Source organism: Stegostoma tigrinum, chromosome 43, assembly GCF_030684315.1.
Source record: "Stegostoma tigrinum isolate sSteTig4 chromosome 43, sSteTig4.hap1, whole genome shotgun sequence".
Taxonomy (NCBI): domain Eukaryota; kingdom Metazoa; phylum Chordata; class Chondrichthyes; order Orectolobiformes; family Stegostomatidae; genus Stegostoma; species Stegostoma tigrinum.
Window position 1 is genome coordinate 4,016,787 of NC_081396.1, and position 26,217 is coordinate 4,043,003.

Genomic DNA, 26,217 nt, shown 5'->3' on the forward strand with positions numbered 1-26,217 from the left:
CACACAGCGATATGAGGGTGAAGTCCTTTACTTGCTCCGTGTGTGATGGAATATATTAAGTCCACCAGCCTGCTGCCAGATGTGTGGACTCACAATTAAGATAAGCCATTCTGCTGCATTGCCTGTGGACGAAGGTCCAGGTAGTCATGTAAGATCATTACATTCATTGGAATTGGAGAGAGGCCATTCACCTGCTCCGCATGTGAGAGAGGTTCATTCAGTCATCCAGTCTGCTGAGGATCATTCCTGAATATGTGCACAACTCAGAGAATGTACCATGGCATGTCAAGAGCAAAAAATGCGTTTCTTCATAAATATCACTGGTGGGAAAACATACAACAAATTATGTTAAACGGAAAAATTAAAACTCTTATCTCACCTGGAAAACTGCGTACAGTTTTACGGTTTTTTGTGAAAGAATGGAAAGTCAGGAGGCGGAGTCATGACGAAATCACAACGCTGTTCTCGGGATGATGCATATCACTGACTTTGCAAAGTCGGGCCTATTCTCCTCTGAAGAGCAATAATTTTCAATTTGGTTGAATTCCTTAAAATGCTGATGCGTTTCAGTAGAGCTGGATAGGGAGAAACTGCTTCCATTGAAGAAGAACTGTAAACATTCAGGCGCTGGTCAAATATAATTGGCAATAGGAACAACTCAAAATTAGATAAAGTGAAGCTTATTTTAATGCAGTGAAAATTGCAAACTGCGCTGTGACGTGGGGATTATTCGGGGAATTCAGAAGTATTATTGCCTGGCGAGATGCTTGGAAAGAATAGTTGTGATTGATCAGCAACGATGTCGGTGTCGGTAAAAAAAAAACAAAGAAGCCTGACCAAGCATCTCCCATATTGAGCAGCACAGCTTCTGTTGTCAGTTTCGACATAATGTTTTGTTTCCTATCAATGCCTTTGTTATTTCGAATTCCACACTGTAATTCTGCCTGTGCATTTCTTTCAGACTCTTTGCACATTTAAAAATTCCTGCGCCGGTGAAAGTATTTGACTCTTGCTCGAACAGTTTGGAAGTGTCTCTCTGTGTACCCAATTTAATTCAATAAGCACTTTTTTTTTTCTTTTTTGAATTTGTACGTGTGTAATGTTTGTATGTATTTAAGTTGACCACTAATCTCTTGCTGCTATATAAGATTCAATTTTAAAGATTAAGTGGTAATTATTTGAAAATTATGGAAGTGCTGGAAATAATTACCTAGCTTTTGGTGCTCCAGGCAGACCATGATATCAGATCTGGTCGAGGAAAATCTTCAACGGTTGGTATTTTGAAACAGCAGTTTTTTAAAAAGAAATTCGTATTACACGTGTAGCTCCCAGAATATGTAAAATTTAACGAGTGGAGAAAGATTCAGTGTGTCCAGAACAGGCAGTTTCCAGACTCTGAGAACGATTCATTTTAGTGGTGCTGAATTATGTCTTGTGCCACTCAGGTCTCAGTGTGCCTGTATTCTTGACTGAACGTGATATGTGTGGCTGATGAACATTTAATTGGGCATGTTAGGTCGAAATGTATCCGTTGAAAACTCATGGTCTAACGATGTTGGATGTATTGTGGTTTTAGACAGAATCGAGTGAACTTTCTAACTCCATTGCCTGTTTTTAGCAGCTTCTTGGTCGAACAACAGTCGTGATGTTTTACAATGACTTCAAAAACGGTTGTGAACTTCTTGCGATCTCATCATTCTGCCTGTGGATTATGCCATCAGACATATCAAGTGAAAGATGAGTTTACATTAATGAGCCACAAGCTCATGAAGCATTAACAGAAATGAATGCATGAAACAGAATCAGACATAAGTGTAAAGCGTTTGGCCAGGATCGGAGCTGAGTGGACAAACGTGGGAAAATCTATCATTACCGATGTCCCTTGAAGAAAGAATTAAGCAATTTCAAGTGTCGTGCATATCCATTCCAGTTTTATTGACCGTTTCATACAGATTGTTATGGAAATATTTGTGTTAAGTTTACCAAAAATTAACATAATGACTGGATGCCACATTGAGATGATAAGTCACGAGCTCTGAGCTCTGAATTTAATGCTCATTGGTAACAGTCGCCAGAAAAAGAAAATGCGGTCTCAACATAAATGAGAGGCACTGTTCTGAACAAGGAATAACAACAACAAAAACACAAATTGACTTCAAACAATTGAGAAGCTACAAATTATTACAACAATAAAAATCTTGATGTTATCAAACAAGTTAAATTGAAAAACCCATCGAATATTTGCTCAGTGACACACTGATAAACTGAAATTATCTCACTGCTAGTGTCAACAACAGGACTGATTGCACATTTGGAATTCAGTGGCCTCGATAACCATAAAATTTCTTCGAGGAAATTCTTTGGGTTCCAAAATTCATTCACTTGACCTGAAAAAGAATGATTACGAAATGATTTAGGTGTTTATGATCAGAGAATTCAAGTTTTAGTTTTAACTCAATGACACACTTCGCCATTTCACAAGGTGCAATGGTCTGGTGGAGTGTGAATGATTTCATTATTCTCACCTTCACCAGAGTGACAGCAGCACTATAGAAAATGCTCAGGAAGAACAAGGTGATAAATGTAGAAGCAGTCGTCCATATGTTGCCGTTATCATCCTCAAAGTCTTCAATCCAATTGTGATCTTTCAAATCTATGAATATAAGGCAGAAGCAAAGGATTTAGAATGCTCATTGATCCGATGTATCTTTATCTAAATAATGTCATCAGGGACCATTGCACCTTCTTCAAGTTGTCAGGTTGTTCTCAAAAAGTGTTTCTTCCTCTCTGACCATTATTGTGTTCGTTACTCTCAGCAATAACTTGCTAACATTAATTGTACATGTTCTTCCCTTCTTTACCATGTCTGAATATTGTGGCACATTTCTTCATTTAAACTGTTCTTGGACACTATAATCATTGTTATCATTCCAGATATACAGATTGAGAACGATGCTATTTATCCTCTCATTATGTTTCTAATATAGCCTGTGGCAGCTGTTAAGTTGAAAATTGTGGTCATCACTGGATTAGAGTTCAAATATGTTTACTGATCTTCTTTATTTATATGCGTTCAATTGCTTGAAAGTCAGAAAAAAAATTGGACCCAGAGTAAGATTTTTTTTTCCATCTGAATTGCCCCTTAGTTTATTTTAGTCTATAGCATGGTGTGTATGTTTTCCTTTTTTCTTTATTGTTTGGGTATCTGATTATCAGGGATTTTTCCTTCGCATTTGTCCACATTGAAGCTTATGCATGACCAAACATATTCATGTTGCCTTGGTTCTGGTGTGTTCATTCACACCTTTTTGCTTGCTTCGGTAAATTGTTCATTTCACAATTTGTAATTTTCATGATGTAATTATGCCACTTCGTTCGTTAATGCTAATCTTTCTTTTTTGTTGTCTTTGTGATTGTTCTTTTGTGGCGTGCTTTTGAAAATGTGTCTTAATGCATCGATTTCAGTTTCTATCAAACTTAGATAATTTTCATGTTTATACTCCATAAATGAGTTACGTTTGTATGTACCTTCATGGTTTGAGTGATGTGTGTATTTAAGTGATGATATGATTTCTTTGGCAATGCATCCTAAACCATCTCCTGATAGGATTTCTTGTGCTGTTGTGTGTGAATGTTTACTGATATTGTGCTATTTCCCTTTTGATACAAATACCCCACTGTGTGTTGATCTATGTAATTTTGTGTCCACATGTGAGACTCATAAATTGTGTGTATGCATAACCGTGGTTATGTGCTGATCATGATAGTTTAAATGTAAGTAACGAAGTTGCCTCTTTCCACATATGATGATATTTCTTCCAGTGCGATAATAATGAGATTAAAATTTATCTCTGCGCTCACATATGTCTAAGTGAGCGCACATGTGGGAGGATATACCTCGGATATTGCATGTATGTTTATAGTTGCATGTCTGTACATATTATTGTGTATGAGTGGATTTGGATTCATGAACATTTTGTGTGCTAAAGTGGGTTTTTGCTTTTCATGATCATGTGCATTTACCATCCTTTGTTTGGGTGTGTTTCTTTCTATGCGCTGGACGTATTTGTGAGAGTCTGTATGACAGTTCATATATCAGATGTAAATATGCTTCTCTGCATGTATGCATATTTCACACCTTATCTGCATATGCATTTATATTTGGACATATCTATGTCCCTTTAGCTGAGAACTTTTGTATGTGCGTTTTCAGAGCGTTTATTAGTGTTTGTCTGTACCTATGTTTCTTTATGCTCTGTCAACAGACTTTTTTTTTCATTATTTAGCAATTTTACTCAGTTTCCAATTATTATTCCTCATCCAGATGGTGTAGGTAAACTTTCTCTCCAGAATTGCACCTAAGGACTTTGTGATTGACGTTTGATGTAAAGATAGAATTTCTGTCTCCGTGATTAAAGGCCTGAAAGCAAATCGCCACCACCCCAGAGATGCATAGCAACATTTCAGAGTATGTTGGATATAAAATATGTATAAGGCAAGTGGAAGGAATTGGCCTTCTGTGTTTGTATACCAGAACTCATTCCAAGGGTTCCAGGATTTTGATTCAAAACTGTGTAAAATAAGTTGGAATAAAGTAAGTTTGGTTTCTAGATTATTCAGAACCAATGTTAACAGATGACTAATGGAACAAACATATCCAACATGCCTCAAAGGAAGTATGTTGTGTGGAAAATTTAAATCATTGGTCAGTAAGGAAAAAGCTGACTGCTCCTGTTAGCTACTAAATCACATTACAGAGGGTGTACAACGTGAAAGCTCGGCAAAGGATTTAGCATACAACTCGTTAATTGTTGTCCGTTGTTTTCCCTCTGCCCGACAAGAACAAAATTGCTTTCTGTTATCTTTGGCGTGGAATTTAAAATGTATTCTGTCAACAGATGCACCACTATGAGATACCTGGAAGTCCCCAGATAAAAGGGTAAATTCAAGTCATTCTGAACACGATACAATAGGTGCTCAAGACAATACTATCTTGTCAGTGTGTTCCAATCAAAATAATTTTAAATGTCTCTAAAGATTATATTCCCAGTCAGTACAGCGGGGCAGTGTAAGCTGGCATGGAATTTATAGATATGCGTCAGTGAAGAATCAGGAAACCAAAATCGTAATTCGTAGTGTTCATTTGTGATGGAATGGGCATTGGTAAATTTTGTCACAGTGTGATTTAGGTTGGAGAAGTTACTTTGCAGAATCCTGCAATGACTGAGCATCAGTCTGTCACTGAACAGGATCGATCTGAGCAGGGAGCATTAACTGCGCAGGAAAAAGGCGTGGATGTGCTAATTGTTGACATTGATGAGAAGGACAGAATATTATTAAAAGTGGGAAACACCATCAATTAAACGGTTGACGATTCGCATAACAATTGGAGGAAAGAAAACAGTTTATTATTTTTAATGAATTTTTAAGTGTAATCTTAAAATTTTCATTGGCAAGAATTAATGGTGTCCATCAGTGCAAGTGAAATATTCACAAAACTTGGTTTACCACTTGATTTATCAACCGTTCTGTTGATGATCTTCAATGGAATTGCTTCATGTCCCACCACACAGGAGTAAGAAGCACCGCTGGCCCACTCCTCCGCTGCAATGGATAATAGGCTGTACAGGAAGAAGGAGGTGTTATCACTCTCAGCCGTCACCTCGGTGTTCTTGTAGTTACTGGGATTAATTGGCTTGTCATTGGTTGTCCATTTGACAAAGATCTCTTGGGGCCTGAAACCTCTCACTAAACAGGTGAGCGAAACAAACTTCTGTGCTGAGATGTCTTCTGTCGTTGGTAGGAGGACGGACACCACTGGCTCCAGAGGATTTATCACTGCAGAATATTTGAAATAAATCAATTTTTTTTATAAATCAAGAAGCAATCTTGGAATTTCAACGAATATTCAAACATTCCATGCTAAGTTTGGGATTTATTCACTTTTATTTTTTTAAAGGACCACAATGGTATCCGTTCTATTCATTAAAAATAAAGTTTTGTTCAAAAGTGACCTCGATATTATCAGTCCAAAACTGAGAAATTTCGTCCATTTGTCATTACTCATGTTTACATCACAAAACTTCAGATCTCTTCCTAGATAATAAAGTCTGAAGCTGAATGAACACAGCAGGCCAAGCAGCATCTCAGGAGAACAAAAGCTGACGTTTCGGGCCTAGACCCTTTATCAGAGAAGCTGAAGTTTCGGGCCGAGACCCTTCATCAGAGAGCTCTCTGATGAAGGGTCTCGGCCCGAAACTTCAGCTTTTGTGCTCCTGAGATGCTGCTTCGCTTGCTGTGTACATCCAGCTTCACACTTTGTTATCTTGGATTCTTCAGCATCTGCAGTTCCCATTATTCCAGATCTCTTCCCAATTTGTTTGACTTATCACAACTGAATATCCTTTAATTCATTTTTTAAAAAAAATCTGTTACTTAGCTCTCATGCCATCATTAATCCTCCCAATGGTGTTACATTTCCAATCAAAGCATTTTAACAATGTAATTGGGTCTAAATTACACATGGGATACTTCATGCATTCATTTCTTCACTCACATTTCTGCTTGTGGATAGAGTGTCTCAGTGGAGTTGGTAAATACTGATTGTTCACCACGCATTCAAATTCATCGCCGCTCAGCCAGGATTCAGTCGAAATATCTAACTTGCTGATCACACCTTCGGAATGTTCTCCCGACTGATCAACAATCTCTGATTTCAGCGTCTTCTTGTCATGTATCCAGGTGAAGTTGGCTTCAAAATGAAGATTGTACGCAATGCAGGTTAACGTCACTGTTGCCTGCAGTAAGACCTGTTCAACTGGGGGCGGTAGTATTTTGGCTGTGTAATCATGGCACTCTGAAACTACAATGGAGCAGAAGTCAGAATCAATGAAAAAATGTCTCAGAAGAAACAAAACACCAGTGTTCAGTCTATTTACTCACAACGTAAATAAACCACCTTTGCGAGGGCAACTTCTAATGATTCCTGCAAGGATACATACTTTTGTTGATTTATTTTGAGTTGTGAAACATTATTGATTACCTATGAAATGCCCTGTGTAATTATTACCAAAGAAAATTACCTTTGCAACAAGTGAATCCTGTGTAAAACAAGCAAACAAAAAAGAAAAATATCATCACTACCACGATTTAACCCATGGAGTAATTTCCTTTCAGATTTCTTGTCTCAGATAAGCCCAACTATTGATAATTTTAGCAAAACTTATCTCGAATCAACATAATGAAATCATTTTTACTTTCATGAGACGTCTTTGCAAATGCCGCTGGTAATGGTGAGTGGAAAATCAAATAACATTTCTTTGTAAACCTGCATTCAAACGCAGTTACTCTCTTATTCCTCATGTAATTATGGAAATTTTCCTATGTTACAGGAGTGGTGAGCTTTCACGGAAATTCTATTCAATGTAATTTAACGTAGTGGAAAATAAGTTGTATTATTGATGTGAGATCGTGCTTTAAAGTAGCTCATGAAATAGTATTCCTCGTTTGCCGAATTTGGAGTAGACCTGAAAACGAAACACAAAATACAGCATCGGAAATAGAGTTGGACACTCCCCCCGCCCTCAGCCTTCCCTACATCAGTGAGATAATGAATGTGTTCAAGTTTCATTTTATTTAGCCACCTGCAATTTTAAATGTCTTCACAGATCAAAAAATAATCAATCAAGGGGAGGTACATCCTGACGTTCAAGTCACCTGATATTTGCACTGGCAAATTTTAGACTTCCACTACTCACTGCGTAAACGTATCCATCATGAAACCAGGCTAAAGTATGTTAGCTCTAATGCTTGGATAATTCATTCCGATTGTGGCATTCCCACCAGAATTTATTGTCCTGCCACATCCACGAATGACAGAAAATGTCTAAAGCAGGCTCGATGAGATCAAGTTTATCTTTGTTAATAAAATTTTGTTCACACTTGGTCTTAGCTTTGGTGTCATGATTGAAGTTAAAGAGCTCTGAAACATGTTAAAAAATATCGTTCAATTCTCAACGTCAACAGATAGTTCCTGATCTTGGAAGGAAGTATTGAACGCATTATTTTTATTTTCAAATATTAGTCTTCATATTTTCCTGTGTCATCTTCTGACCTCAAAACTGAAAGATATAGGAACAGAACAAGAAGATACAGTCAATCAAGTCTGCTCTGCAATTCGACCGTGGCTGATATGTTTCTCAACTCCATTGTCCCTCCTGCTATCCATACTAAGCACCAGACAATCTAACTCTGTTCTTTTTGTTTCAATGACTTGAAACTCACAGCCCTCTGGGGCAGTGAGTTCCATGGATTTATCACTCACTGGCTAAAGATATTCCTCTTTGGTCCAGCTCTATCTATTCCACCCTTTGACTCTGAGGCTGTGTCGTCGGGTCATAGTCAACCTACTATTGAAAACACCTTCTCCACATCCAGCCTACCTCGATGCTTCAGTGTTTTCTAATTTCAACGAGAACACTTCTGGACAGCTTCCATCCCCACAACCCCCATTATCCTTGAGGCCATGACCAGCAAAGGATTCTGTATTCCAACTCCCTCTCCAAGTATTGTCAAACAATAAATGAATCCAATTAACTGTCATATGTCGTCAACATAAACAGAAGCACCTATCTCTGATTTGAATTCTGAGCAATGCTGAGTTACAACTCAGAATACAATGAGTTGCACATTGTATGATCTCACATTAGAACTTTTTCCATCCTTTTCACTCAGCTGGATATATTAAGTGTATTGGATTTGCATCAACAGTCAGAATTAGTGTTCTTTGTGTTGGAATGCATCTCTTACCCTGTGGTCCAGTGATGTTCTGACGTTGAATGAGCCCTTCGTGATCGACCTGGCACGTATAGACTGCTCTGTTGAACCATTCACTATAAGGCACTCTCAGTTGACTGGTTGTTGAGAAGTTTCCATTTGTTTCACACACGGCAGAAGTGAAGAAACCAGATTTCACCTCTCCTCCATTCTTCAACCAAGTCACGGAGATTTTCTTTGGTTTGAAGTCAAAGATTGAACAGACAATGGTTGCAACTTTTCTGCTCTCAATTTCTTCACTGGAACTCACAGTGAGGAGAATAGTTGGATGGGCAACACCGTTACCTTTAGAAAACAGATCGTGAAAATTATCTGATTTGAGAACAAATATTGTCAGTTCTTCACTTTCATTGCTTATTGTGGTTAGTCGATACATTACAAGGATACTATTTGTGCAGAATACAGCAAAATGTGTCATTCAGGCAGAAAGATCAGCAGGTTGATATCAAGGTCCAAAATTGGAAGAAACAGCAAGTGCTAAGTATGGTGCAGAAATTATACATCAGTCAAATCATTGAAAGGATTCTGGCGAGTTGAAGAGAAAAAAAATGAGAAAATTAAGTAATTGACATCACGGAGATATGTTGAGAGAGTGGCAGGGCACATTATTCCACGAGATGTAGCCTTCAGGTGAGTCACAGGAAGTTATAAAATGGCGGCGGGGGGTGAGGGGTCATGTCTGTCACAATATTGAGCCGGATGCTTTCAGTAGTCAAGAGAAATGATCGTAGATACCTCCTCAAATGAAGACAAATAAGAAAGACTTTAAAAACTAAAATAAAGCAAAACACCTGTTGGGAGAGCAAGAAAGGCTCCACAGTAGGTCCAATTGATGTAAGTGCAGATACGTCAGCAAATTTTCATAAGTGTACATAAGTAGGGTAATGATTGTAAGGATTTAACCATTGCTCAATGTAGGCTGAGCATTCAATATTTAAAATATCCAGAAGGAGTGGAATTGTGAAATTGAGCATTTTTAATACAGTACATAGGAGGCCTTGTAAGTGAGGTTGAACCAGGACCGAGCTTTAATTCATGACGCCGAAAAAGTGCTTAATGTATCAAAGGAGAAGCATGTTGCAGAGAATCATCACAAATTCATTACATTCGATCTTGTTCTGGAAAGCAATAATAATCGGCCTGCACACGAATTATGAAAAATGTGAAGGCCAAATTTAAAATGATCGGGTGCGCTTTGACCACAGTGAACTGAGAACGGACATATAATGGTAAATGTAAGTGGGAGCAGGAGGATGCATTCATGGAGGAAATATAAATACTGAAAGGCCAACGTGTTCCAACAAATTAACGACTTGTGATGAAAAATACAGTGAGCCTTGGACATCAAAAGTCATGCTGAATTATATAAAGAAGCAACAGAAAAGGCTGATGGCATGTGCCGAATGTTTAAAACAATAGAAGCCCTCATGACGTACAGAACGTGCAAGGGGAAGTTTTAAAAGAGAAATTAAGAGAGAGAAACAAAGCATAAAATTATATTGGCACTATATTGGAATTTTAAAATCTAAAGAGTAGTGTTACAATTTGATTAATGACAGAAGGATAACAACAGAAACCATAGGGCCCATTAAGTGCTACAGTGATATTATTTGCGTGGGCTAACATCACATAGGTTATATCATAAATGAATGCATTTTGTCGGAGTTTGCTATGAAAGTCAAGATGCGGGTATAGAAATCATGGACACGGGTTGTGATGTGCTTTTAGAAATCTGCATTCGAAGATTGGATGCTCTGTGTTGTATTCTGAGCCCGATGAAATGTCTCCAAGGCTGTTGAGTTACGACAAGGAAGAAATGGTTGAGGTGATGGCAATAATTTCAATTTCTCCTTTGGCCTCAGCCGATAAGCCAAATGACTGTGGGTCAGTAAATATAGTACCATGGAGCAAAAGGGAGCAAATTATAAACCATGACATCTTGGGACAGTCAAACTACGCTGAGTCGTAAGGAAAAACATTGGAAGCAGTTCAGAGAAACACAATTAATCTTCTTTTGGAAGAGTTTCATAAACAGAAAGAATTCTCGGAAAATTTTACTGCTGGGAAGCCATGGCTTAAGACCTCGAAGGGATTTTTCAAAGACTAACGAGGTTGTTCGATGATTGCAAAGCTAAGAGGCAATGGGATCTGAGGAAACTTGATTGGATCCAGAACTGGCTGAGTGGCAGAAATTGGAGGGTGATGGTCATGGTGTGTTTGTGTGATTGGAATTCTATGCCGTGTTGAGCTCTGTGGGCTTCAGCAGAAATAGCCTTGCTGTTTGTAATGTATACCAGCAACTTAGATTTGAATCCAGAATGTTTGGCCAGAAGTATCGCAGATGGAATGAAAATTGTTGACCTGGAAGTCTTGACCTCAAAGATAATAAAACATTGGAACTTTTTTTTAAAATAAAGGCTTGCTCGATAGGCTGATCATGACAAATGGAAACCATTCTGGGTAAGTGTGAGGTGATGCATTCATGCATGCACATCGACATGTGCAGTTTGGGAACAGACACTTTCGTTTAACACGTCCAATGTGATCAGGTATCCCAAATTAACCTGGTAACTTGTGCCAGTATTTACCACATGTCCCGCTGAATCCTACCTATTCATGTCCCGGTCCAGATAACGTTCAAATGTTGTCATCATACTACAACAGTTCCTCTGGCATCTCCTTCTGTTCACATGTCACCTTTTGCATGGTCCCTGCTAACTCTTTGCCTTCTCAACCAAAACCTATGCCCTCGATGATTTGGACTCCCCTGTCCCGGCCAAAAGTCATTGGCTGTTCACTCTGCCCATTTTCCTCATAATTTTACAAACTTTTATCAGGTCTCCTGTCTTCGGCTTTGTATGGAAATTAACCCCGTCTTATTCAGCCTTTCTCTGTAATTTAAATCATCTGCTCTTTCAAGTGGAATAAATAATTCAGAGGATGGTGAAACTGGAGCTGAGTGATTGTGAGACATGTTAAAACTGAAACGCTCGTCACATATAGAACTTAGAACACAGAACAATACAGCGCAGAACAGGCCCTTCGGCCCTCAATGTTGCGCCATCCTGTGAACTAATCTAAGACCCTCCCCCTACACTATACAATCATTATCCATATGCTTATCCAAGGACTATTCAAATGCCCATATTCTGGCTGAGTTAATAACATTGGCAGGCAGGGCTTCCCACGGCCTTAGTAACGTTCTCTGAGTAAAGAACCTGCCTCTGAAATCTGTCTTAAATCTATCACCCCTTAATACCAGAAGCATTGACGCAAATACTTGCAAAGCCAAAGCAGCAAGGCTATTGATCCAGTGTTAGTAAATTAGATGAGAATAGTCGTCTAGTTTTTTTTTATTGCTGCGTACTGAGTGGACTGAAGGGCCAATCTTTCTGCTGTACACAAGCATGATTATATGAAAAGTGTTATGAGTAATGCCCTATTCACATAAATCACACATATCTGTTTACCCCGTTCCCACAGCACTTACATGGCATTCCAGTGCTCTTGTCGGACTCGCTGTGTCGAACCTCACAGATAATTTTTTCGCATTCTGTATCCGACCCGGTGACCGCTATCTGACTGCTCAGTGTGTAAGTGCCCTTCTTGTTTCTCACCGATGGGTACGTCAGAACTCCAGTCGTGATCAGCTGCCCATCTTTCTTCCAGGTCACACTGCTGGTGTCAGGGGAATAGTCCAATGCCAAACAACCAAAAATCACAGAACCATCAGTGTTGTGTTGCTCACAGGAGGCTAGTCCATAAAGTATCGGGGAAGATGGTGACACTGGGAAAGAATGCCGGAATAAGCATGTTAGAAAATGTTAATTCATAGAATTCCTATAGTGTGTAAAAACAATTTATTCCGACACATCGGCATTGCCACTCGTAACAACATCCTATCCAGGACCATTCCCCTCACCGAGAAAGCAGAATTTCCCATGGCTAATTCACCGAATATACATGCCCCTGGGCAATATGGACAATTTTGAGCCGTCATTCTAGCTGACCTGGACATCTTTTGACAGTGAGATAACAAAGTGTGGAGCTGGTTGAACATGGCAGACCAAGCACCATCTTTACTGTGTCAGGAAATGAAAACACCCTGCAGAAAGACATGCAGATATGTTGAGAATGTGCAATCTCTGTACAGACTGTCGTCCAAGGGTGAAAGCAAACCCGGTTCCGAGAGCACCGTAAATTCAGCTTATTTTTGCTTTATGATATTTGTTGATCATGATCTGTTATTTCGCTCTCCAGACAACACGCCTTGTAGCTTGACCGTTATGTTGTAACTAAGGAATAAGAACATTCCAATCACATCACCATTCAGTTTTGAATTATTTTGCCTCTAACAAAATTTAAATTTCAATTGGATTACAAGTGAATAGAGGAGAAGTTAAATGAAATAAAACCCAAAACACTGCGTTTGCTGTAAATGAGAAAAGTTTAAGTGAATTTCTGATGTGTGTGTGTGTGTGTGTGTGTGTGTGTGTGTGTGTGTGTGTGTGTGTGTGTGTGTGTGTGCGTGTGTGTGTGTGTGTGTGTGTGTGTGTTTGTGTGTGTGTGTGAGCAAGTTCATTGAAATTGATCATCACGCACTACCTCAGATACCCCATTTGCTGAAAAGTTTAAAGTGACTGAACTGCAAAAGTGACTCTGTAATCTGTAATTACAGGATTAAAATGAAACTCTCATTAAAACAAAAAGCCCTGTTGATGAAAGCATGTGAAGCAGCTTTTTGACATCCTGAGTTGTGAAACTCCTCGGAGTGGACCCTTCTGACTAATTCCAATCGAACACGTCAGAAATTTGATCTGTCTGAAAGGAAATTAGGTCTTTGGAAGCCAAAAAAATTCAATTGTTTCACCATGAATTTAAAAATCCTATTTCAGCTAGCGCAGTTCCAACTGTAGTTGCAGGGCGTTCCGATATAGTTGGGGTAAATCTCCCAGGGCAGTGATCACCATTGACTCCTGGTTCCATGAAGTGTCTTGGATTGGGGAACGACATGGGCGAGGTGGTGTCTTTGTTATTGTCTGATGCTGCCACGCCACAGAAACTTGACTGATATTCGGCGTTCTTCCAACTTGATCACCACTTAGAAGAGGTAGAGAACATACTGTTAGCAGTATGTGCCCTCATGGTAGATAATACAATTTGCATCACGATACAGGCAATGAAGGACACATAGCTGCCGAGTTTGAAACAAAAAGAAATGACCCATACATTCTTTGATTATATTCGCACGTGTGATGTCGTCATTGCTGTATCCAGTAGCATTCTTTGACTGTTGTTAATTATCCGTGGGGATGTGGTGGAGAGTTGTTTTCTTCTACCTTTATTGACATGACAAAGCAGATACTCACAGTCTTGTTTGGACGGGTGTGTTAGGCCCAGCAATATCGTGAAGAAGCAGCAATATCGTCAAACACAGAGAACAATTGCACTTGGCCTCATTGTCTTTCATTTGGTGCCCTGTCCTTCTCCGTGGTAGAGGTTGTGGGCTCAGAATTTTCTGGGTGTGGAGTCTGGCTGAGTTTCTTCAGTCGAACTCGCAGTGAACTAACAACAGCCCCTCTGCATTAGAAGTGGTGAATATTCCACGTGATAAATGGAATGCCAGACAAGTGCATTCCTTCGTGCTGCATGGTGCCAAGCTTCTAAAATGCAATTGAAGCTTCACTCATACAGAAAACTGGACTGATTCCACTCACACTCTGTCCAGTGCCTTGCTGATGGTTAGTGCTTGGTGGCAGCAGGTAAATTACTTGCCGAAAATGTCTACCATGCTCTTGGTGCATGGTAAATCATGTTCTTTTTTTTCAATGATAGTATGTTTATGATGTGGGATTCAGCAATGATAATAATATTATCAAGGGAAATATTTAAAGTTATTCTTTAGGCAGATGGAATACATTTGGCACAAGTGCGTTATTTAACTTATTTTCCATTGTCAATGCATGTCAGAATATTTTCTCTTGGAAGAAGGTCGCTGCAGAAGCGCCAAGAGAAGCAGTGGACGATATCTGTGAGAATCCCTGCCACCATTGACCTCATGCCAATTGTTTGGAAGTTTGAACTGAGAATGAGCAATAATCTGAATTCTAGAGGCCTCTGAAAATATGTGGTCCTCCATTTAGAATCAGAGACTTTGGTGAATTATGGTTAGCTGCTAAACATTTCGCCAGGAATGATTCAACAAATTAACAAATGTGATTTAACTGTCAAATTGACACAAATATCACCGCAAAAACTCTATTTTCTCAGTTTGAACATCACTGCCTCACACTCTGTCCTCAACTTCCACTGATATTGATAACCCCCACACTGTCACATAGCCATTCACTCTAGAATGCATGAGCTCATTCACGCGAAAATGCCACACATTCCAAGATAATCATTTACTCAGCTGGACATGTACTCTCGATTCCTTACAATCAATTCCCCTTCTACCAATCTGCACATGGTCCATTTATATCTGGCCCTGACCCTACCTGTCACCAGACTGGGGTGCACTCCCGCACACATGATTTCAACGCCTGCATCATTGAACATTCATCTTCCCCAACCAAACTGCGAGCATTTCTTTCCACTTTTACTGCCTGACACTTTGCTAAACAGCGAGATTTGCTTTGTGCTTGATGCCCTCTTGCCACTTCATTACTGTGATCATCTCCCACCTAAACAGTCCCGCATACTGCAGACCTGGGAAGCCTGCACTTTCCACACCTACAATATTTCCACTAAAACGGCACTTCACCTAACAATTTCCACTCAGCAAACTGGTTCCTCGTAACCACAAGCATTTGCCTGGATTCTAAATGACCAAGCTACGTGCATGCCAGCTCATCCAGCAGCCACGCAACACAACAAAGCCGACCAGCTCACACTCTTACCCCTCACCGCCTCACCATCTGCGAACTTCGAGCCTGATCCATAATAGGGTCCCAGAATTATAGTGCCATGCATTATAGCAACCTCCCCCTCAGTTCAAATCATCAATGCCGAAAGTATTCACAAATTAAAGTAAATCAATTTTCATACATTTGGTGCACATACCTCTAAAGCTGTTCATGTTCTTGCCGAAATGCCTCTTTTAATGGTTAACATGTACCTGCATCTACCACTTCTTCTGCCAGTTCATTCCATATACCTACCACCATCTGTGTGAAAAAGATTCCCACAGGTCCCGTTTAAAAACTCCTCTTAGTTTTGAGCACCTCTGCAAAAGGAAAATAAGGAAAACCTTTGCTATTACCCTTACCTATTACCGCCATGATACTGCAAACCTTTGTAAACTCACGAATTAATCTTCTAAAATCATGGGATTAAAAGAAACGTCCAGAGTAAACAATGTCTCTCCATCACTCAAAATCTGAAGTCTCAGTAATATCCAGCAAATATTTTCTGCACTCTTTCTTACTTACCGAGGTTATTCGTGCAGCAGGTCAACAAAACCTAAACACTGTCCTCCAAAAGTGGCCTCACTAATGTCAGGTACAGCCGCAACTTGGCGTGTTGACTCTTGTACTCAACGCTATAACCAATGAACAAAAGCATGCCAAATGCCTTCATCAACACTCTATCGGTCACACCTCTTTCAAGGAACAATGTATCTGTATCCCTAGGTCTCTCTGTGCGACAATTTTCCCCAGTGATCGACCATTAACTGTATAATTCATACCCTGGTTTGTCTCATCTCAATACAACAACATAAATTCAACTGAGTTAAACTCATTCACTCCTCAGCCGATTGATCCTGAGAATCAAGATCCAGTTGAACCTTTAGAAAATGTCCCTCATTGTCCACTTTATGACTGTTTTTTTGACATCACAAACTTGATAACAGTTCAATGTTTTCAAGTATCAATACCGAATATTGTGCCCTGTTCATATTTTCCCTCATAACCACTGTTTTCATCATTCCTTAAACAATTAATAGATTCCTTGAAAATATTTCACGTTTTCACCTCAACTACTTTCTTTGGCAGAAAATTGCAACGTTCACCACGCTCTAGTTGAACAGTAAACAACTGAGTAAAATTTTACAGGGAGGTCGGAAGACTGTTGAGCACAAGAAGTATCATGATCTCATGAACGGACAGACATTCTTAACGGGCCAAGAGGCCTTCATCGGCTTCTAATTAGTATCCTCACAACTTCATTCGGCAGTACGTTCTTAAACTATCGATGTTAAGCACCAGAGAGCACAAGAAAGATTAGCTCCAGATCACGCTTCATTTCACTTGCAATAATTTCTCTGTCCCTTTCCTATTTCCGGACCACAGATATTGAACTCACTTTCTGACAGCGCTGCAGACTTAATAATGCCACATGAAGTGCAATAAATCAAGTAGGCTGGTGACTACAAAGTTCTCAAGGAGATGTAAGAGTTCTGATGCTTCCGCCTATGTCTCAAGACACAAACAACCACTGCACGGATTGAAGCATATTTGAGGGATTTGTTGAGCGTCCATTCAGTGACCTGGTACTGGAGAGTGTCCTTCTATGTGGTTTGACTATGTTTTCACTGAATTACCAGTACTGTCTCTTCTTTATTTAATGGGAATGAAGGTTTCCCTATTTTTTAGCATAGCAAACATATATTATTGTTGCCTGGAATAAAGAAATATACTGCTGAGTTAAAATTGTCTGATGAAGATGATTATGATGTTGGGACGGGAAACTGTCAGAGATTTAAAGTTGATTCTCATGAAACTATTCCTTCTGAAAAGACGGCTGGAGATTGGGTTACTCACTTTCAATGATTACCTGATGTTAAGTATCACTGAACATTCTTTATTTATTTTAGCGATGAACAACTTACTTTGTTTCACTGACAAATAAACATGTTTTTAATGAAAGTAAAACAAAGTGAATGCTTGAAGCCTGAAATGAAGCCTTAAATTACTGAAGATTCTTATCAGGTCTGGCAACTGCTGAGGAGACAACGCAAAGATACATTTTCGAGCCCAGTACACCTCCATTCACCAAATCTTTTTCAAGTTTTCTGAGACAGGAACTCACATCTATTCAGTATAGCTTTGATTAAGTTTGCTTGGCTTCTGCAGGAAAGGGATTCTTAGGAGAGGTAACGGACGAACTGAGATATGTACTGAAGATTAACTGAAAATCTGCCACCATTTGCTGCAAGTGTTGGATTCAGCTGAAAGCTCTTCCTCCTTAAAAGTCAACCTCTCCTGATTAGGTACATCGTTGGTTTGATATAAAATAAGACAGGCTCAACATTGTCAAATCAAATATTCTTTGGAGACAATTCATATGAAGATTGTTATTAATACTGTTGATCGAAGAGCAAATCAGAAGCTGGAATTTTGGTGGAGTGGAACTGAATTAGCTTCACATGCGTCAACCAAATCCCACGAGCACATTTTGCTTTTATTTAAATTAAATCGAACTCCCGCACCCCTCCACAAAATTCCACCTGATATGTCAGGCAGCGCTTGAATCAGGGCTCCATTTTGGAATTCCGACAACACACACGGAAATTGATTTTGTTTTTCCTCCGATTTAAACTGTTCAGAGATGGTATAATGTACCTCTGTAACAGACTGGAATTGAACATGGGACACATATCTCAAAGTCAGGGACACCTCCGCTGCGCTGCTAAAGACCAGGATACAATCAGCTCGACACTATCTAGGACAATACCGTGCTGCTCCGCGACAGTACATAAACCATGTTAACTGTTAATTCCATTCCGCAGACAAGCATAGTCACAGAAAGCAGGGCTGGATGAACACAGCAGGCCAAGCGGCATCAGAGGAACAGGAAAGCTGAGTTTTTCTGGGTCGAGACCATTCTTCAGAAATTGGGGAAGGGAAGGGTGTTCTGAAATAAATAGGGAGGGGGGGTGGACAGAAGATGTATAAAGCAGAAGATAGGTGGAGAGAATCCTTCAACATTTCTGCCATCTGCAATCTGACGCCACGACCAAAGAACTTTTCTCTCACCACCATTATACTCTTTGTGGAGTGGCCACACTCTCTGCGACTCCCTTGTCCGCTCCACACTGCCCTGCAAACCCACCACCCCCAGCACGTTTCCCTACAACTGAAACAAGTGTCACACCTGCCCCTACACATCTACCCACATCCCCATCCCAGACCCTCAGAAGACCTTCCACGTCCATCTGATGTTCACCTGCACATCTCCTGATGTGGCATACTGTATCCACTGTTGCCGTTATGGGCTCCTCTACATTGGGTAAACCAAGCAGTGGCTTGGGGACCACGTTGTGGAATAACTACCCTCAGTTTGCAACAAACAACTACACCTCCCTGTCGCGAACCATTTCAACTTCTCCTCCCACTAATTGGATGACATGTCCATCCTGGGCCTTCTGCAATGCTGCAATGATGTCGCCCAAAAGCTGCAGGAACAGCATCTCATATTTTGCTTGGGAAACCTGCAACCCAAGAGGATCAATGGAGGCTTCACAAGCTTCAAAATCTCTCCTCCTGCGGCTGTATCCATAAACCAGCCCAGTTATTCCCCGCCTCCCGAGCCATTCCTCCCACCTCAAGCCCCATGCCTATCTTCTACCCACGAACCACTTCCCGCCTCCTTGATCTATCCAATCCCTAATCCCCACCTACACTCATCTTTACTAGTTCCAAGCCCGCCTCTTCAATCTGTCTGTCTTTTCTACACCTATCTTCTTCCTTATCCATCTTCTGTCCGCCTCCCCATCTCCCTTTTTTTCAGAATCCCCTTCCCTTTTCCCCTTTTTCCAGAAAGACGTCGAGCTGAAACATTAGCTTTCCTGCTCCACCTTTGCTACTTGGGCTGCTGTATTCATCCAGCTCTACACCATGTTATCTCTGATTCTCCAGCATCTGACGTTCCCCCTATCGCTACAAAAAGTTATGCAGTCTTTTCAAGAATTTAAAGAATTGTTCAAACGCACTTTGATGTTCCTCCTGAATTACACATTATCGAAAGGAACTACTGTTGAATAAAACTCGAAATCCCATTGTGATAAATTCAGTGTCATTCGATTTCAAGCCTGGGAATGTCCCTTTCCAATAGAATTATCGGTGTTGTTGTACCAGAGGATCTGCTCTTCCAAATAAAGCAAAATCTTTTGAAGCATGATTTGGTTGTTACCAGCCACACGAACAGCCACGATAGCCACAACAAGAGAGAAGATGCTAAATAAATTCTGATTCTACATTGTGCCTTCAAATATGTCACGGAAAGCTGAAGGAAGAATAAATTTTACAACACGTTATTTCCACCGCCTCGCTCAATCAAAAAACTCCCAAGACAGACACATTATTGCTAACATCCGATTTCAAAACTCCTGCAGTCTGTCTTTCACTTGTGAATCGTTCTTTCTGACTTTAGCAATTTGTTCAGAGTATTCATTTCTGAGGCGTCAATCAAATATTACACTCCTGGCAGACAAAAACATTTTTGAAGCAACAGAAGAAATTTAACTTCTTCAGATACAGGAGACGAACCAGACAAGTTACACCGTTTAACACCACTTGACAAGACAGTCAGAAATAGCACTGACACAAACTGCACAACAATCGTAATCCTTATCACAAAATTTATTTCATCCGTCACGTCAAACATAGCAGATTCACTCTAATTTAACTTTCCTAAAAGAAAATAGTCAGAGGTTTGCATTAATGCAATTGGGAGTACTTTCACATTGAACAGAGATTACCTATTCCTTTAATAAACTTCAAAAGTCATGATGATAAACCGAATTATTTAAGTGAGACATTTCACCAAATTTACCAAAGCTCAAAAATAAATTGATAATTGTCTAAATTATGCTTTTCATATTCTAAAGAGTTCTTAAACTTTGTAGATTTTGCACGCACTATGCAAAAGCAATTTGCACTGCATGGTGCAAAAACAATTTATGCTGAATAACGTAAGGGAAATATTTACTGTCAGAGTTGCTTTGCAATATTTAGTCAATTTTCTTATGAGCTGCTTTGCAGTGAAGGTTTAAGTTCTTAGAATGCATAAATTGGGAATGAGTTTCAAAAGGGAGTAGCCCACTTTACCTGACGTCTAAATAAATGATCATCATACTTCGCTAATGTAAACAATACAATTCATATGGCTACGTTGCATCATTGGTCAAGTAAAATAAAGTCAATATTACTCATTTTTTGTTTGAAATAATCAACGTGTTTGACACTCTGTACTTACTGCTTCTGCAAAACTGTAAACGCTGCATACGTCTCAACACATTGACATATAACTCATTCTCTGTATTTGGTGCAAGCATTCACATGATGTGTTCATGCGTGGACAATTTTAATAAATACAAACTCTAACTTTGGTCACATAATCCCCGACATCAGTTGTTTCTTACTGAGTGATCCTTGAGTTGATATAACGTTGTAAAATGAAACAATATATTTACACCAGATGAATTGGGAAAACATCGAACACTGCGCAAATTAAATCATTCCGTTTTTTTGTTTGTATTCCCACAAACTTAGATTAATCAGCGATATGACAGTTAATTAATAGAAGTTGTCTGTGAGAATGATTATTGCAGTGAACTTGATCGGTTTTTCATCAAAGTATTTCGGAAGAATTGTGAATTAGTGTTTGTTTCTTATTTTTCCCAGCCAGAAATCTTGTTTGTCATTGAGGACGGAATTTAAAATTGATTCTTGATCACCGTTATGGCACGCTTTGCTCCATATTAAGAACAATTGGAATATTATATTGATGAAATTATATTCGTCTTGCTTTGTGAATTGTAAACTATACAAGGAAAGATCTTGCGATCGAATTAGCTGATTGCAAGGCATGGATAAATTAATCTCCAACTATTATATATAATTAAAACTTGCTCCACGGGTTCAGAGATAATGGGAACTGCAGATGCTGGAGAAGCCAAGATAATAAAGTGTGAAGCTGGATGAACACAGCAGGCGAAGCAGCATCTCAGGAGCACAAAAGCTGACGATTCAGGCCTCGACTCTGTTCTCTCTAATGAAGGGTCTTGGACTGAAACGTCAGCTTTTGTGCTCCTGAGATGCTGCTTGGCCTGCTGTGTTCATTCAGCTTCACACTTTGTTGCTCCACGGGTTGTCTGTATTTCCTGAATTTCCAACCTTTGTCATCTGCTTTTGGCCTAATATTAGGTTTTAAGAAATTTCAACTCGAATGCTGTTTACATTCAATGAGGAAACTGGGACATTTCATTTCACCAACCATCTAAACGATGATAAAACGATGCAGCAACTAGAAACAGCTTCACAAATAATACGAATTTGACGCCCCCGAGCATTTTTATTCTCAATAGAAGAAAAATAACCAAATCACAACCTTGAGGGAGAATCATGCTTTTTTTGCAGCAGAATTGGCTCTGCAGGCATTTTCAACAGAACTGTAACATCACAAAAGAAAACTGAAATCGGAATCCAGCAAAACTACGCACCATCAAACAAGCTAATGATTAATTTATAAATCATTAACAAGACAGAGCAGCATCTGTGATTGTATGGTGACTTATTTAACAACACATAAACCTCAGCATTTCAAAAAAAACCTGCAACTCAATTTATTTCCAACCTGTTTACGTTTTGTGTTCATGTGAATTGTGAGCACTGTTCAGTAGAGCAGTTAGATCCATATATCGATTAATGACTTTAATGCCAAAACCAGATTAGTTCAATGAACACATATTACTGCATAATAATTTTGCATTATCCTAACATTTTTCTCAGTTTAGAAAGTTTTTCAATTAGGCTTTTTGAGATGTTAGTCCCAAATTGTATTTATTTGAGGTTGGTAAGGACAGATTTTACTTATTTTACAATTAGAATGAACTTATTTAAAAACAAAATCAATGCACTAAAATGTCATTCTTTTTTACTCTTGTAACCTTCTGTGTGTCTATGTTCAGTCTGTTATCAGACAGTTGCAAATGGATACAATGATTTCAATCATTCAATCTCGCTGCATGAGTTGAACAAATGGAAAGGATGCAGGAAAAGCAAAGAAATTAAAGATATTGGTAATGCAAAGTAATTCAGGTGGACAATCTCATCATCAGGGAAATAAACACGGCACCAATTACAGAAAACATGAAACCCGTTTAAAACCCAGCTCTACTCCACAAAATTAATGAAAACCCAAACAATTCAATTCAACAGAGTCAAGTCAAAGAAAATCAGAATTCAATAGTCAAAACAACAAATTCAACTGAAAGAGAAAGAGAATTCAATCAACTCAAATCAACAAAATCAAAGAAAACAAATTCAGAATCCAAACAACTGAATTCGACAGAATCAAGTAAAACAAAATCAGAATTCTGTCAGCTGAAGTGAGTTGACTGAAGTGATTTAAAATCATGCCAGTTGATCAAACCGATCAACTCAAATCAACAGAATGAACTATAGCACAACAAGTGTATTTCAAGAGAGAATCTAAAGTTCTTGTCAACAAAATTAACATACGAAACCACAAAGTACAACCATGACAATAACAAAAAGTGTAGATGGAATATGTTGAATAAATTGATCATAATATTTCAGCATATTTTGTCAATTTTTAAACACTTTTAAAATCTGAACGATTCCTGTCTTCACTAAAACTTGAAGATATTGGGTGTCGCTGGCATTAATCGTTGTTTAATCGTCATACTCTTTCAGACACCTTTTTCTTCAACTGAACCAGACAAACAGTATTGTCTTCTGATTAAAATGTGAGAAACACCAAATAACTGGAAATCTCACCAGCACTTTCCTTATTTGAGGAGACTTAAATGAATTTTATAACTACTTTGCAGAAAAGGCAATTGAAACAAAATTACGCTCACCACAGAATTCGATTTTCCTTTGAATCATGAATTGCCTAAATAAATAGACCGTTAAGACAAATATAACGTTTGCGAAGAACATTCAAGGTTCTTACCTAAAGTCACCGTCACCATGGTTCCTTGTCCCCAGTAATCGAAGCAGTCACAATGTTACATTCCCTGGACGGGGTCACACAATAACTGGCTCTGCACAAAACAAACAAAAACTTTCACTATTTTAAATATTCATACCCAGAGGCAAAATAAAATCACGACAGACCTTCATCACGTTATAATTATGCAAATAGATTCGACTCATTCTTGATATGTGATTCTAATGTTTTAGACTTCAAAGAATAACATACGAAGTGATTGTCAATATCACCAACTACTTATCAATAATTATCGCTGATTTGACAAATTTAACCTTGATATTCAGGTAATACCCCACAGAAGTGATACGACAACACGCGTTCGGATGGATTGTAAATGTGAACACTGACACAGTTTCGAACAATTCGAGAGCAGCGTGTTTTTGTGCTGATCATAATTGCTGTGCAACCCAGTATGTCACTGTGAGATGCATTATATCAAATACAGTGATGGACTGCATACTGTAAAATACAGATACCTAATTGCTTTGACTGCAAACAAAAAAAGGTCCAGGCTTCTTTAATGATGATGCAGTGCAAAAGTTTAGCTTTTACTTCCCATTGTATTTTTATAGATGCTTGGAATATAATTTAATGTTTGGTGTCGGTTTAATGTGTCCATCGACATGAAGAAAGTAGAACAATTTTATATATGTCTACAAATGAGCTTTACTGGAAAGCATTTTAAAGAAGTCTTACATTATTTATTGCTCCTGTTCTGACCCTAATTGCCAATATGAACAAAACAGTTGTCAGTAGTTTCTGAATGACAATGTCGGTGTGAACATCACTGTGATCCCAGGTAATATCACAGTGATGTAAGCCCACACATATTCTGCCCTCATTGCTTGATATATATTTTGTCTCGAATTCGATGTGAAATAAAGATTTAGTACTGATCATTGTGGAAAGAGTGCCAAAGCCTGTATAACACAATTAGCAGAGATTTCCTGAGGTGGCAGATATATTTATGGACAAGTCTGTAATTGATGGAACTATTTTCAGGACACAGGGCATGACGAAAACTTTACCCTATTTTGTTGGATGGTTTGTTAGTATTAATGGTTCATTTCCTCTGTGAAAGTTTGTAAGAAACAGTTTGAAGTCGACTTCATATTATAGTTGTGAATGTCACATCGAACACAAGTACTGACCGTCAATTTGCAGTGGAATCTACAAAGTGTCTCCTCGACCTGCTCTTGTGTGTGCCTACTCGCTGTTCCTAGCTCTGTGGTCTCTCGCACAGTAATAGATGGCGGTGTCTTCGATCTTCAGGCTCTTCATATCCAATGTGAAAACGTTGTTTGAAGTGTCTTTGGACGCAGTAAATCGATCTTTAATCGCTGGCGCATAGTACTTGTTTGATGAACTATAGTAGCTAACCAGGCACTCCAGACCCTGTCCAGGAACCTGGCGGACCCAAGCCATCCATGTGCTGCCAAGATTGAACCCGCTGGTTTCACAGGTCAGTTTCAGTGAGCCTCCAGGTTGGCTGTCTCCTGCCTCCGGTTGAATCAAAGTGACCTCTGAATGAACACCTTCAAAAAGAAAATAAAATGTTACCAGTTTTACAGATGAAATGATTCCTGAATCTTTTACATTTCAGAGGTAGCCCAACGCTGAAAAGATAACAAACAGAAACTTGGAGAAAAAGAACTTACTGGAGAAGAAAGTAAGAAACAAACTGAGAAAAATCATTGACGGAGTCATTCTGAAAACTTCGGAGAAAAGCCTCTTTCAAGATCTTTCTAAAAAAACCCCAGATAAAGGAGTGTTCAATTACGATCCATTGACTAGAGTTTATATGCCCATCAGAGGGGGCAGGTTTACAGGTTCCGCCTGTTGGCTTCCCGCTGGAGGCTGTGATTCGTTCATCTTACCACCTCCACAGCCCTCACAGATGGGCTATTGTATTTACACGAGGTGATTACTAAATATGGACATTTTTCAGTCCTTATGTATTTGTTATGCTATAAATCATGATTGGACATATTCCCATTTTTTTAGCGATGAAAGTTTTGTTAAATTGTTTCAGGTCTGGATCAGATTACAGTTTTTATCATTTTATTTACGACAGTAAAAATTTCAATTGAAAATTAAATTCCTTTATTTCTTGAAATTCATTAACAAGCAGATAAATCTTTTAAAAAAAAATACAATAAAATTTCTGATACTTTTTGTGGACACTCCATGTCTCTGTCACAAAACAAAATAGCAAATCATTCATAACAGGCGTTTCTAAATTCAAGTTTCGAAACGTAATATGGACAATGTACAAAATGACCATGTTTAAAATATCTTGTACGTGACGAAATAGTTTGAACTCAGAGATGAGAAAAAAATATGCTTTTCTTGAAGAATAAAATTCTTGTAATCTTCTTCAAATTAGTCCGGCCAAAGATGATCATTTCAACATGCCCAGCG

At 38.9% G+C, this 26,217-nt stretch overlaps 1 pseudogene; it reads right to left on the minus strand.

The window, feature by feature from the left end:
* Window positions 1-1,914: 1,914 nt before the first annotated feature.
* Window positions 1,915-25,584, minus strand: LOC125449146 (Ig heavy chain C region, membrane-bound form-like; annotated as a pseudogene).
* Between the last annotated feature and the right edge of the window lie 633 nt (window positions 25,585-26,217).